The sequence below is a fragment of the Talpa europaea genome (genome assembly GCF_964194135.1).
Source record: "Talpa europaea genome assembly, chromosome: 16".
Lineage (NCBI taxonomy): Eukaryota > Metazoa > Chordata > Mammalia > Eulipotyphla > Talpidae > Talpa > Talpa europaea.
In genome coordinates, this window is record NC_140084.1 from 25,316,551 (window position 1) to 25,329,943 (window position 13,393).

Consider the following 13,393-nt stretch of genomic DNA (forward strand, 5'->3'; position numbering starts at 1 on the left):
TTTATGGTGTGTGTTGAATTATATTGATCAATTTGCAGAAATTGCACCGTCCTTGTGTTTCTGGAATAGATCTTGTCAAATAAAACTTGCTTATGATGTATGATCCCTGTAATGTGTTGAATTTGGCTTGTTAAGATTTTGTTGATATTTGCATCAGTGATGGTGATAGGTGGTTTTCTTTTTCTGTGATGTCCTTATCTGCTTCTGGATTCCAGGTAATGTGGGCCTCATAAAATAGGTTTAGAGGTATTGCGTCTTCCTCAGTATTTTGGAAGAATTTGAGAGGATCAGGTGTTATTTTCTCTTTGTAGGTTTGGTAGAACGCAGCAGTAAAACCATCTGTTCCTGGACTTTTGTTTTTTGGGGGGGCTTTTGATTACTATTTCAGTTTCCTTATAATTGATCTGTTGAGGTTTTCTATTTCTTTCTTATTTAGTTGTGAAAGGTTGTATGATTCTAAGAATTTATCCATTTCTTTCAGGTCTCCTCTGTGTTTTTGAGATGTCTGTTATTATCCTCTTTCTTTCTGATTCTATTAGATTTTTACCCTTTTTTTCCTTTAGTCTAGCTAGAGGCTTATCTACTTTATATTTGCAAAGAACCAGCTTTTGGTTTCATTGATCTTTTGGAGTGTCATTTTGATTTTATTTATTCTGCTCTAATTGTTATTATTTCCTTCCTTCTACTGGCTTTTGTTTTGATTGTTCTTTTTTAGTCCCTTAAAGTATAAAGGTAGATTATTGATTTGAGATCTTTTTTGTTTCTTGATATTAGCATTTATTTCAAAATACTTTGCTCTTAGTATGCTTTTGCTGCAAACCATAGGTTCTGGTGGTCTGTGTCTTCACTTTCATTTGTCTCCAGATACTTTTTTAATTCTCTCTTGATTTCCTCATTAACTCAATAGTCATTAAGTAGCAAAATTTCAGTTTCCATATAATAGAGGTTTTTCCCTCTTTGTTTTTGTAATTGATTTCTAGCTTAATACCATTGTAATCAGAGAAGATAACTTGATGTAATTTCTGTCTTAATGAACTTGTTAGCCAGCATCTCTCCCACACACTGTTCTATGTGTATTTGGGAAAAATACCCTCTCTGCCTTTTCATTGTTGCTACTACATTTTATCTTTAGTGTTCTCATTCTATTTCCTTGTTCATTTTTTTTTAGATTTTTCTTCTCCAATTTATTTAGAATTTTCAACACTTCTTGTAGAGGAGGTTTAGTGTTTGCAAAATCCTTTCACTTCTGTTTGTCCTCAAGCAACTTAATTTTTCCTTCATATCTGATAGTGTTGTAGGATGCGGTATTTCTTGACTGGCATTTTTTTATCTGAAGATTTTGAATACATTTTTTTCTGTCTTTGCTTGTAGGGTTTCTGATGAGATATCTGAAGTAAATGTGATTGAAGTACTTTATAAGTTATCTAATTTTTTTTTTCCCCCCTGTAGGCACCTTCAGTACTCTTTGTTTATTGAACATTTGGTAGTTTCACTTCTGTGTGTCTCACTGTAGATCTCATTGTGTTTAGATTACCATGCATTCTTTTAGCTTCATAAACTTGTATATTTAGTTTCTTATCTAGGTTTGGGAAGTTTTTCTCCATTATGTCTTTGAATAACCTGTTGCCTTCTCTCTCTCTTCCCCTGCTGTGATTCCACCCTATGCTACTTTTACTGCTCAAGTTGAATATTCTCAAAGTGCTTCCTTGTTTTATGGTGTTTTTTTTTAACTTTGCATTTTTCTTTTTCCTCTTGGTCCTTTGTGCATTACTATTTTTGCAGTCACTGTTTTGATTCTCCATTCAGTCTATTTTGCTTTCATAACTTTCTCTAGAATTTTTAATCATATCTATTTAGATAAATATATATCCTGAACCTTTGCTGTTTTCATATTTAAATCTTCAACTTCTTTTTTCTCTTCACTAATTTTATTTCTTAGGTGACTCATTTGTTTTTCTGAAGTTTGTTATATCTTTTTGATTGGTTTTTCTAAGTTCTTAAGTCATTTTAACTTGTTGTTTTTTTTCTTTTACCCCTGTATCTTTGACTTCCTTTACTATAGCAATTTTGAACTCTATTGATAGGAAGTGAACAAATTACATTAACTTTTATTGGGGATCATAGCTGTGTGGATCCTGCTTGTTTGCCCTCAGTTAACAGTGTGTACTTTCATGCATTTTGCTCTTCCCTCCCCAGGGCTCCTGGCTGAACTGGTGGCCTGCAATGTATTCCCAATCCTGATCTGCACTCTCCATGTGTTTCTCTTCACCTACTGTTCAATGAAGCATCAGTATCTTCTGCGTTGCAGTTCTGTGTTGATCTCCAATATACAACGGGTGTTCCAGTTTTGTCCCAAGCCATAGGATTATTTGGGTGTAGGTTGATGTTTAGATGATTATCTTGGGAAACAAGCAAGGTACCTCCTCTGTCATTATCTTGGTTCAACCCCAAGATATAAACCATGAATCTCAATTGGAGAGTCTAGGTGAAGATACTGTGAATCATATGCCTTACACAGCAAATAAATGGGAACCATGCCACTGTTACTATCTTTTTGTGTGTTGTTTTACAGCCAGTTGTACAGCCAGTTTAGTAGCTATGAAGCGCTCTATTTTTCTAATTTTGCATTTATCTAGTAACTAATAATGTTTAAGACTTTTTCATGTACATTGGCTCTGTGTATTTGAAGTGTATATTCAAATATTTTCCATATGTTTTAGTTTGGTTCTTACTTAGTTGTAAGAGTTCTTTCCATATCCTTTATTGGATTTACAAAGATTTTCTTTAAGTTTGAGCTTGTTTTTAACTTTTTGAAAGGTGGCTGCTAATGCACAAAAGTCTTTAGTTTTTGGGGTTTATTTTAAAGATTTATTTATTTTTATACGAGAACTGGGGTATAGGCAAGATGCATGTGAGGGTGAAAGAATTCACCAGAGACAGAGTGGGGAGCAGAACAAGCAGAATGAAGAAATACACTGCTGAGGGGAGCAGCGGGCGAGACAGGAGAGGTCTGCTTTGCCATGTGGGATTCTCGCCACTGGGTCAGGATTGAACCCATGCTGCTGAGGCTGCTGACAGCTTCACAGTGCGGCACTCAACCACCTGCGCCACCAGGGAGGCCCAAAAGTCTTTAGCTTTGATTAAGTTTAGTGATTCCTTTTCTTGTACTTTTTGGTATCTTATATATATTTCTTCTAAAAGTTTTGTTGTTTCAGCTATTAGTGTTAGGTCTTTGATTCCATTTTGACTTAAGTTCAGAGTACAGGTGAGACAGGTCTAAGTTTGGTTGGAAATCCAATTATCCATAACTATTTGTTGCAAAGGCTATCCTTTTTATAGTGAAGTATTTTGGCATCCTGTCTTAAAGTCAGTTGATCATAAATGTAAAGTTGTTTATTCTTGTGTATTCCCAATTATGTTTTATCTATTTGTCTATCCTCACACCAGTACCAAAATGTCTGGATTAACTGTGACTTTATATTAGACTTTCAAGTAGGGAACAGTTACGATCTCCAACTTTTTCTTTTTCAAAATGTTTTAGTTGTTTTAGGTCTCTGCATTTTCATCCAAATTTTAGAATCATCTAACTCGCCTCTGGCGGGGAAAATGCCTGTTGGTGTTTCTGTAGGGATTGTGTTCAATTTATAGGTGAATTTGGAAGACAAACAATGTTAATATTGTATCTTCTATTTCAGGAATACAGATTATTTCTGTATTTGATACTTATTATCTCTGATGTTTGATAGTTTTTTTTTTTTTTTAAGATTTATTTATTTATTAATACAAGCACTGGGTACAGTCAGAATCGCGGGAGGGTGAGAGAATTCACCAGAGCCAGAGGGGGGAGCAGAACAGGCAGACTGATGAAATACACTGCTGAGGGGAGCAGCAGGCGCGGCAGGAGAGGTCTGTCGTGCCATGTGGGACCCTTGCCGTTGGCCGGGGAGCGAACCAGCACTGCAGAGGCTGCAGGCAGCTTCGCAGCCCAGCACTCAACCACTGAGCCACCAGGGGAGGCCCGCTTTTTTTTTTTTTTAAAGATTTATTTTTTTATTTATACAAGTGCTGGGGTACAGGCCAGATGTGCGGGAGGGTGAGAGGATTCACCAGAGACAGAGTTGGGAACAGAACAAGCAGACTGATGAAACACACTGCTGAGGGGTGCAGTGGGAAAGACAGGAGAGATCTGCCGCGCCATGTGGGATTCTCGCTGGCTGGCTGGGATTGAACCCACACTGTAAAGGCTACGAACAGCTTCACAGTGCGGCGCTCAACTGCCTGCGCCACCAGGGAGGCCCAATTTTTATACTTTTTATGTTAAATTTATTCCTACATATTTTATTCTTTTTGATACTATGAAATGAATGAAGGTGTTTCCTTAACATTTTTATTCTTCATCACTACTTTATAGAAATATAGAAACAATTGATTTTCAATGTTGTCTTTTTATTCTGCAATTTTCCTGACCTCAACTGTTAGGTTTTGGGGTGTGTGTGTGTGTGTGTGTGTGTGTGTATATTTGTTCATTAGGAATTACTATGTACAGGATCACTTTTTCTATGAATAAAGAGCCTTACTTTTCTTTCTTATCTGAGTTCTGGGTTCTTATTCTTTCTCTTAACTGATTTTGCTGGGTAGAATATTTTTTATAGTATTTAACAGAATTTGTAAGAATGGATATCTTTGACTTGTTTCTCTCTTCTTATGGAGGAGATATCAGTCTTTTGCCATTAAGTGTGATTTTGGCTATTGTTTTTTTATAGATATTAGGTTGGGGAAATTTTCTTTTATTCCTGGTTTGTTAAAATTTTTTATCACAAATGGTGCTAGATTTAAAAATATTTCTGTGCACTTAAGGAAATAACCATGTAGTTTAATTCTTTACTAATATAGTGTATTATATTAATTGATTTTCTGATGTTAAGCCAACCCTGCATTCTTGGGATAAGGCCCAGTTTATACAATCCTTATAAGATGTATTTATATAATCCTCTTTATGTATCTTGTGTAATCCTGTGTTGTGTATAATCCATTTTATGTGTTGCTGAACTTGGTTTATTGATATTTTCTTGGGGAAATATTTATGTATATTTATGAGGGATATTGATCTGTAGTGTTTTGATATCATTATCTGGCTTTTGTGTCAGTATAATACTGGTCTCATTGAATGAGATATGGGACTTTTCCCTGCCTTTGTATAAGTTACTGAAGGATTGGTACTATTTCTTTTTTAAATGTTTGATAGAATTTATCAGTGGCACCATCTGAGCCTGAGCTTTTCCTTGTGGGATGATTTGTAATTCCTAATTACAGCTTCTTGTTGTAAGTCTATTTAATTTTTTTCTTGAGGCAATTTTGACATTCTAAGAATTTGCCTATTTCATATAATTGTCTCATTTCTAGGCATAAAAGTGTTCATAATATTCCCCTACATTATACTCCATTTTTGTAGGGCTTGTAATGATGTTTCCTCTATTCTGAGTTTGCTAAATTTTGGTATAGCTAAAGATCTGTCAAGAATCTTCAAAGAAAGGATTTCAAAGGAACATTTTAAAATTTCATTAAGTTTTCTCTGTGCTTGTTTTCTAGTTTGTTGATTTCTACTATGATCTCTTTTATTTCCTTCTTTCCTTAGGGCTTGGTTTGGTCTTTTTTGGTTTTTTTAATGGACTTAGTTTGGTCTTGCATGGTGCTAGTTTATGTTATTGATTTGAGGTCATTATCTTCTAATATGAGCCTTAGAGATATAAATTAACCTCTAAACACTATTTTAAGTGTATCCAGTGAATTTTCATCAGTGTTTTCATTTTCTTTAACCCAAAATATTCTGTAATATGTTTTGAGATGTATTGTTTACTCCATAGGTTATTTAAAGATCTATTTATTTTCTAAATATTTAAGGATTTTCCATGTTTCCTTCTGTAGCTAATTCCTACTTTAATTTTGTTGTGTTTGGAGAAAAAACTCCATTTATTATATGTTTAGTGTTTTAAACCTAGAGATTTTTTTTTTAATGGGTAGCATTTGTTCTTGTATGTGTTTCTAAGAGAATATGTATTCTCATATTGGATAGTGTATTCTGTACATGCCAAGTTCATTGATACTGTCTTCTGTATCATTGCTGATTTTCTGTTTACTTATTGTAATCATTATTGAGAGTGGGGTATTGACATATCAGACTATTAGTGTTAAGTTGTCATACATTTGCTCTTTGGGATTTTTTTACTTCATGTATTTTTAAATTCTGTTATTTTATATTTAAGTATATGTCTGTTTTTTTCTGATATGATTATAACCACTCCAGCTCTATTGTGATTTTCTTTAAATAGTGTTCCTTTTGGTTCCAACATATTTGTGTTTTGAATTTAACATCTGTGTCTTATAGATAGTATATAGTTGAATCTTGCTTTCAAAAAAATCTATTCTGATAGTCTACCTTTGGAGTGTTTATTCTTGTAATTATAGATATGGTTCATTTAATCTGCCATTTTGCTGTTTGTTTTTATGTCTCATGTCTTTTTTGTTCCTCTGTTTCTCCTAGATTGCCTTCTGTTAAATATTTTTTTAGGATAACTTTTTAAATTCCTTTGCATTTTTAAAAATTATTTGATCTATTAATAATTACTTTAGAAGTTACAAAATGCATTTTAATATCTACTTTAGTAATTCCTAACAAGTCTTGTAATATATGGAAACTTTGCTTCAATTTCTTCCTCTCTTTTGTCCTTGATAAGTGTTATAATTACAGTGTTATACTATTTTTTTCCATGCAGTTATCTTTTAAGTCAATTAAGAAATGGAAACTAAAAAAAAAAAAAAAAAAAAAACAATGCACACACATTTGACACTTTCTTATATTTGTCTACATATAATTACCTTTACTGATGCTCTGTATTTTTTTATGTGGGTCCAAGTTTAAAAAAGCCCTTTCTGACAGTCTACCTTTAGACTGTCTTTTGGATACTATTTAACTTCACTATAAAATACTAACTATATTGTATCTTGTAAGACAGTTTGGTAGCAACAGATTTTGTCTTTGTTTACCTGGGAACATACTTATTTTTGCCTCCCATTTTGAAGGGTACTTTTACTGAATATAGGATTCTTGATTGACAAATTTATATTCTTTCAGTAATTGCAATATGTTACACCATTTCCTTCTGGCTTGTACTGTGTCTTAAGAAATCACCTACTAATTTTATTGTGGGGTTCTCTATATAATGAGTCATTTTTGTTTTGCTTTTAAAGATTTTGATGTGTCTAGGTGTGTGAATATCTCAATGTTTATCCTGAATTTCACTGGTCTACTTAGATATGTAAGTTAATTCTTTTCATCAAATTTGAAAAGTGTTTAGTTGTTAAACTCTTTTTATGACTCTTACTTTAAAAATCCTCTAAAACTTTTATGGGCCTTACCTCTCCTCTGTCTCTGAGATATTCATTATGCATGTGTTGATACCATTAGTTGATACCATAGTTATATTCCATAAATCTCATACTTAGTTCGTTTTTCTTCCTTGTTTTCTTTCTGCCCTTCAGGTTGTATAACTTCCATTGATATATCTTTGAGTTCTCTGATTCTTCCTGTGCCTGTTTTGAACTTGCTGTAGAGTTCCTTTAATGAGTCTTTCCCTTTAGTTGTACTTTTCAAATCCAGAATTTCCATTTGGTTATCATTGATAACTTCAATCTCCTTACTGATCTTCAGTATTAGATCAGTCATTGTTTTCATGCTTTGTGTAAACATGGTTTTCTTTGGTTCTTTGAACATATTTATAGTGACTGCTTTTCAAGTCTTTCTTGTGAAATTCCAACATTTAGGATCCCTCCAAAATAATTTATTGCTTTTCTTTTTAAGTGTATGGGGCATACGTTCTTGTTTAAAACTGGATACTTAATGTAATACATTGTAACAACTATATATTCTGTATTTTTTTTTAATAGAGGCATGTTTTGTTTGTTTGTTTGTTTGTTTGTTTTTGTTTATACATGCACTGGGTACAGTCAGAAGCACGGGAGGGTGAGAGAATTCACCAGAGCCAGAGCGGGGAGCAGATCAGGCAGAAGGACCGAAGTACACTGCTGAGGGGAGCAGCGGGCGGCAGGAGAGGTCTGCGCGCCATGTGGGACCCTCCTCCGGTGGCCGGGGAGCAGCCGGGGATCGAACCGGTGCTGCAGAGGCCGCGGGCAGCTTCACAACCCAGCGCTCAACCGCTGCGCCACCGGGGAGGCCCAGTAACAACTATATATTCTGATCCACCCCTGCTGAGAGTAGTTATTTTGTCTGTTTTGTTTTTTTGACTTGTTTGGACTAATTATGTAGAATCTGTTTCTTCCATACTGTGTGGCTTCAGGTGTCTCTTCAGTTTCTGTTTTTGTTCTTAATAGTTATTTTTATTTTTAAGTCTGACTAATTGTTGGGGCACATCTGGGTTAGTATATCCTAGTAACTAGCTGGTTAGTATATCTTAGTAACCAGCCAGTAATTGGTCAGAGGATATACTGAAACAGCTTGAGCCAGTACAGCTTCCATCATTATCAGTGCACTTGTGTGTAGTTTGGAGAGCATATTCAAAATTCATGCAGTTTCTTAGTCTTCCCCTGCTTTTATTTTTACTTCAGTCAGGCTTTCTTGTGGTTCTTGTGTATGTGTGCACACATGAATACATGTGCATGTGTCCACGGCCTCTCTAACATATATAGCTATAGCCTTCTTAGGCCTCAACAAGTCATAGATGGCCTAACATGCCCACCACTTCCCCACATGTGAGCCTATCAAGGTCCATGGTTGTCTCACTCCCTAGATATTACTGTAGCATTTCCAGCCTATCTTCTAGACTGTGAGTTGGCAACAGTTAGAGTTGCAACATCAGATCTGTTGTCATGTTAACATGTTCCCTTTGTTTTGAAAAAAATCTATGGATTTTGGGATTTACCACATTGCTCCAAACCTCATGGGCCCCCTCTTGCAAAAATGCTTCTGTTTTTCACAAGTTATCTCATTCTGTTAGAACTACTGCTCTGAAGAAACTGGGGTGAAGGAGGTTGCCTAAACTGCCATATAATTCTATCACTCAAATTTCAGTTTTCTTGAATACATAATTTCTCAATTTGTTTTATGCCTTTCGTCAATTTCCAGAGTTCTGAAATAGTTGTTTTTGACAGTTTTATCTAATTTTATCTCTGCACTTTGAGGAAAGTGTTAGTAAAGGTCCTCACTTTGTCATTCTTTTAAAGAAAAAGAAATTTCAAATTGTATAAAAATCCTTAATACCTATCAAGAATTTACCATGTCTAGTGTTCTTCATTACTTTCTGTACATTCAGGTTTCTTTCTGATTTAATTTCTACTAATCAGCAGAACTTCTTTTAACAGTTCTTTTAGTGATCATGTGATGGACGAAGTTCTTTCCATTTTTGTCTGAAAATGTTATTTTTGCCTTTATTATTGATATACTTTTGCTGGGAATAGAATCTTAGGTTGATTGATTTTGCTCCCCAGTAGCACTTTGAAGTTTTTTTTCTGTAGTCTTTCATCTGCTCTCTTATCTTTTTCCTCTGTAAGTGGTATATTATTTTCCCCTAATAATTTAATTATGATGTGTTTTGGTATGATTTTCATTGTGTTTAATTTTGGGGTTTGTTGAGCCTTTGGATCTGTGGATTTAGAGTTTTCATCAAATTTGGAAATATTTTGGCCATTATTTCTCTAAATATTGTTCACTTTCCACTTCTCTAATCCTTTTGGAGCACCAATTACATTTATATTGTACAACTTTATATTGTCACAAAGGTGCTCTGTTCATTTTTGTTTTTTCTGTGTTTCATTTTGGGTAGTTTTTATTGATATGGCTTCACATTCACTGATATTTTCTCTATCCAGTAATTTTTTATGTGTGATAATGTAATTTTTTACCTCTAGAATTTCTGTATATTTTTTAATGTAAAAAATCAGTCCTATCTCCATTATTTTTATTATTTCTTTTAAATCATTAACTATATTTGTATTAGTTGTTTTAAATCCTTATCTGATAATTATGTGATTTTTATGTTCTATATAATTCCAGTGACTGATTTTTCTCCTGGTTATGACTCACAATTTGCTGTTTATTTTCATATTCAGTGACTTTTTAAATTTGATATTAGAACATTTTTTATTAATCTTTTTATTTTGGATAAATCCAGATTTACAGAAAAATTTCAAAGATAATATGCATTCCTCATCCAGTTTCAGTTTTACCTAATGTTATCATATTACCATTACCAAGACACATTTGCAAAAACTAAACAATTAATACAATATAATACTATTAACTGAGCTGTAGACTTTATTATTTTTAAGATTTTATTTTGTTTATTCATACAAGAACTGGGGTGTAGGCCAGAGGTGTGGAGGGTGAGAGGATTCACCAGAGACAGAGTGGGGAGCAGAACAGGCAGACTGACTGAAATACACTGCTGAGGGGAGCAGCGGGTGAGACAGGAGAGGTCTGCTGCCCCATGTGGGTTAGCTCCCTGGCTGGGGATCGAATGCATGCTGCAGTGTCTGTCAGTAGCTTCATAGTGCTGAGACTTCACCCTTTGCACCACCAGGGCGGCCCTGAGCTGTCGACTTAATTCAAATTTCACCAGTTCTTCCACCAATGTCATTTTTCTCTCTCAGGATCCATTTTAGGATTTCACATAGTTTGTAGTGGTTATGTCTTCTTAGTCATATCCTATCTGTGAAGATTTTGCAGTTTCTTGTTTTCCATGATCTTGACACTTTTGAAGATCATCGCCCAGGTAATTTTATTGAATGTTCTTCATTTTAGTTTTGTCCAATATTTCCTTATATATGATTAGCCCAGGGTTTCTGAGTCTTGGGGAGAATGTCACATAGGTGAGGTGCCTTCACAGTGTTAATTTTGATCATTTTATTAAGGCGGTGTTGGTTGACTTCTCCAATATCAAAGTTGTCTCATTTTTACTTGGATTTACTCTCATACTGTGGCCCAAAAAAATGTCTCTCGAGAGAAAATCAAGGTGATTATAGTACTCAATTCATTTGTTTCCTCCAAAACAAAGAGCTCAGTCTTGAGCTACTGGTTGTCCTAGTATGTAGAAATACTTGTATTTCTTGTATCCTATGCTTTTTTTTTCAGTTTTTCAATTTATGACAGAAGGGCATGTTCTGTGTCAGTGACTCCTTTAAGACTGAGCTCAGTGCCCTCCACAGGACTTGTTTATGTTAACATTCATTGATCACAGTTTCTCAGTTAATTTTGTGGCTTGTGTTCCTCAGATTTCCACCCATGTGAGAGCTTGCTTATGGTTATAATTCCCAGGGGACACTACCACACTGGTCCTAGAACTCAGGCACATGGACCCTTTTGATTGAGGTACAGTTTTTCCTAGTCTTCACTCTGGCTGCAGCCCTTCATAGGTCCAGTCTTAACTCCACTGACTCCTCCATTAAGCCCAAGGACTTATCTCCTATTCCCTACAGATTTTAAAACCTAAATTTCTTGGCTAACTCCCAGGATAACTCTTAACTTGGTGCTAATGGTTTTAGCTTTTTCTTTTTTGCTTTTGGTGAGTTCCTTTACTTTCTGCAAACTAGACTATATTTGTGAAGATATTTGTCATACTTTATCCAGCATTTCCAGAGATTTTATAGCAGGGAGCTTGACAGACTATATTGTGTATAGTATTCTTGAGCATTTTCTCTGTAAAGTGATTGTTCTAAAAGAAGGTGGTATGTTGCCATCAAGTGGTTTATCTTACTCAGGAAGGGAGGTCAAACATCTAGGTTAGAAGAGCACACCAGCAGTGCTATATGGGCAATGTAATGAAGATTCAAACTTGGGCTCATATGCCCTCTCTGAGGTGGGAGAATTGGCAGCTACTTCATGTCACAAGAGGTACTCTAGGTAGGCTTTCAAATCCCTAGGATTTAAGGGTGGAAAGAACCTAGTATTGTTATTGGGAGAAAGCTAATAAAGTTAGAACCTACACAGGGTTTCATTCACACTGTGTTCTAATTATAAATATTCTGAGTTTATTCACCAGCAAGTGTGTACTTTTGGAGGTATATTTTTTCTTGGGACCCAAGATTTTTTTGCCAGTATACGTTGAAGATAAATTATAGGTAAGAGTGGGATGTCCTAATTGGTGATTAATCCTATTTTCAAGGGGAGAATGGTTCAATCTAGTGAAAATTATAGTGAAGACAAAATCTTTGTGCTCTAGGGCAGGCTTTGTTATTCTAAGATACACGACACTCTCTAGGCTAGACGCACCTTGGTCATAGTGACTAAAAGAGTAAATCTAATTTTGTACAGCTCCTGGAAATCTTTCAAGGAGCACTTGTTAGGAGGTAAATGAGGTATAACCAAGAAACCAGCTCTTGGCCCCTCTTTACAAAAGTACAGTTTGCAAATACTTGTTGGAGCTCAAATATATTTTAAAATGAGGGACCTGGTATGACCTCTGTAGATGCCGACTGGCCTGTCTCTTGTGCTCTGCATCTGAGTGTCTTCATACTTAACCCTGTAATGTCTTGTATGTGACTGCTGTGTGTTCCAGATCCTAGCTCTAGTGGTTCCTTTAATAAGAGGTTAACTCTAAAATGGCTGTGTCCTTGTTAAACTGTGTAAAAATCTGTGAAGAGTTAGGAAACATTTCTGAAAATTTGTTGATTTCTGAGAAACAAGGAGGTACGTATTAAATAACTGTACCTAGAATTGATGAAAGGGGCGAACACACAAAGGAAATCTGCAATAATTGCCCATTAGATTGATTTTAAAACAGTAAAATACTTTTGGAAAATCATGTTATAGTGCAATCAACAAAGTAGGGCCTGCCATGGGAAGTTCTGTGATGTTTAATGGCAGATGTACTCGGGAATATTCCTTTGTAACAGTGATTCTTGTGGACACTGAAAGATTTGAGGGTTCTGAAATGTTGAGCATGGACCACACCATGGAAGCCTTGCCTCATGGTGCCTCTTCTTCACACCCTCCATCTATGTGATATTTCACCTACTTCAGCAACCTTGTATCTATTTATCCTTTTGCTTTTCTTTCCTCTTGAACTGGAAGAACTCTCTCAACCTTGAAATGTACTGACCAAACAGAACTAGGGAGTTTGTAGATATAGAGTTGTTCATAATATTCCCCTATATTCTGTTTAATTTTTGTAGGGTTGATAATGATGTTTTCTCTGTTGTTTCTGAGCAGGACTAGGAGTGGTTGGCTTCAGTGGAAACAGCCAGCTTCATGATGGGATTGGTGTGGAGGAAGCATCAGTCAGGCAGGTGAACCGTCTAGTAAACAGAGCTTCACTCATTACCCATCCGGCATTCTCTGTCTTTGGAATCAAATATGGCAGATTCCTGTGTCCTTCTAGTGGTG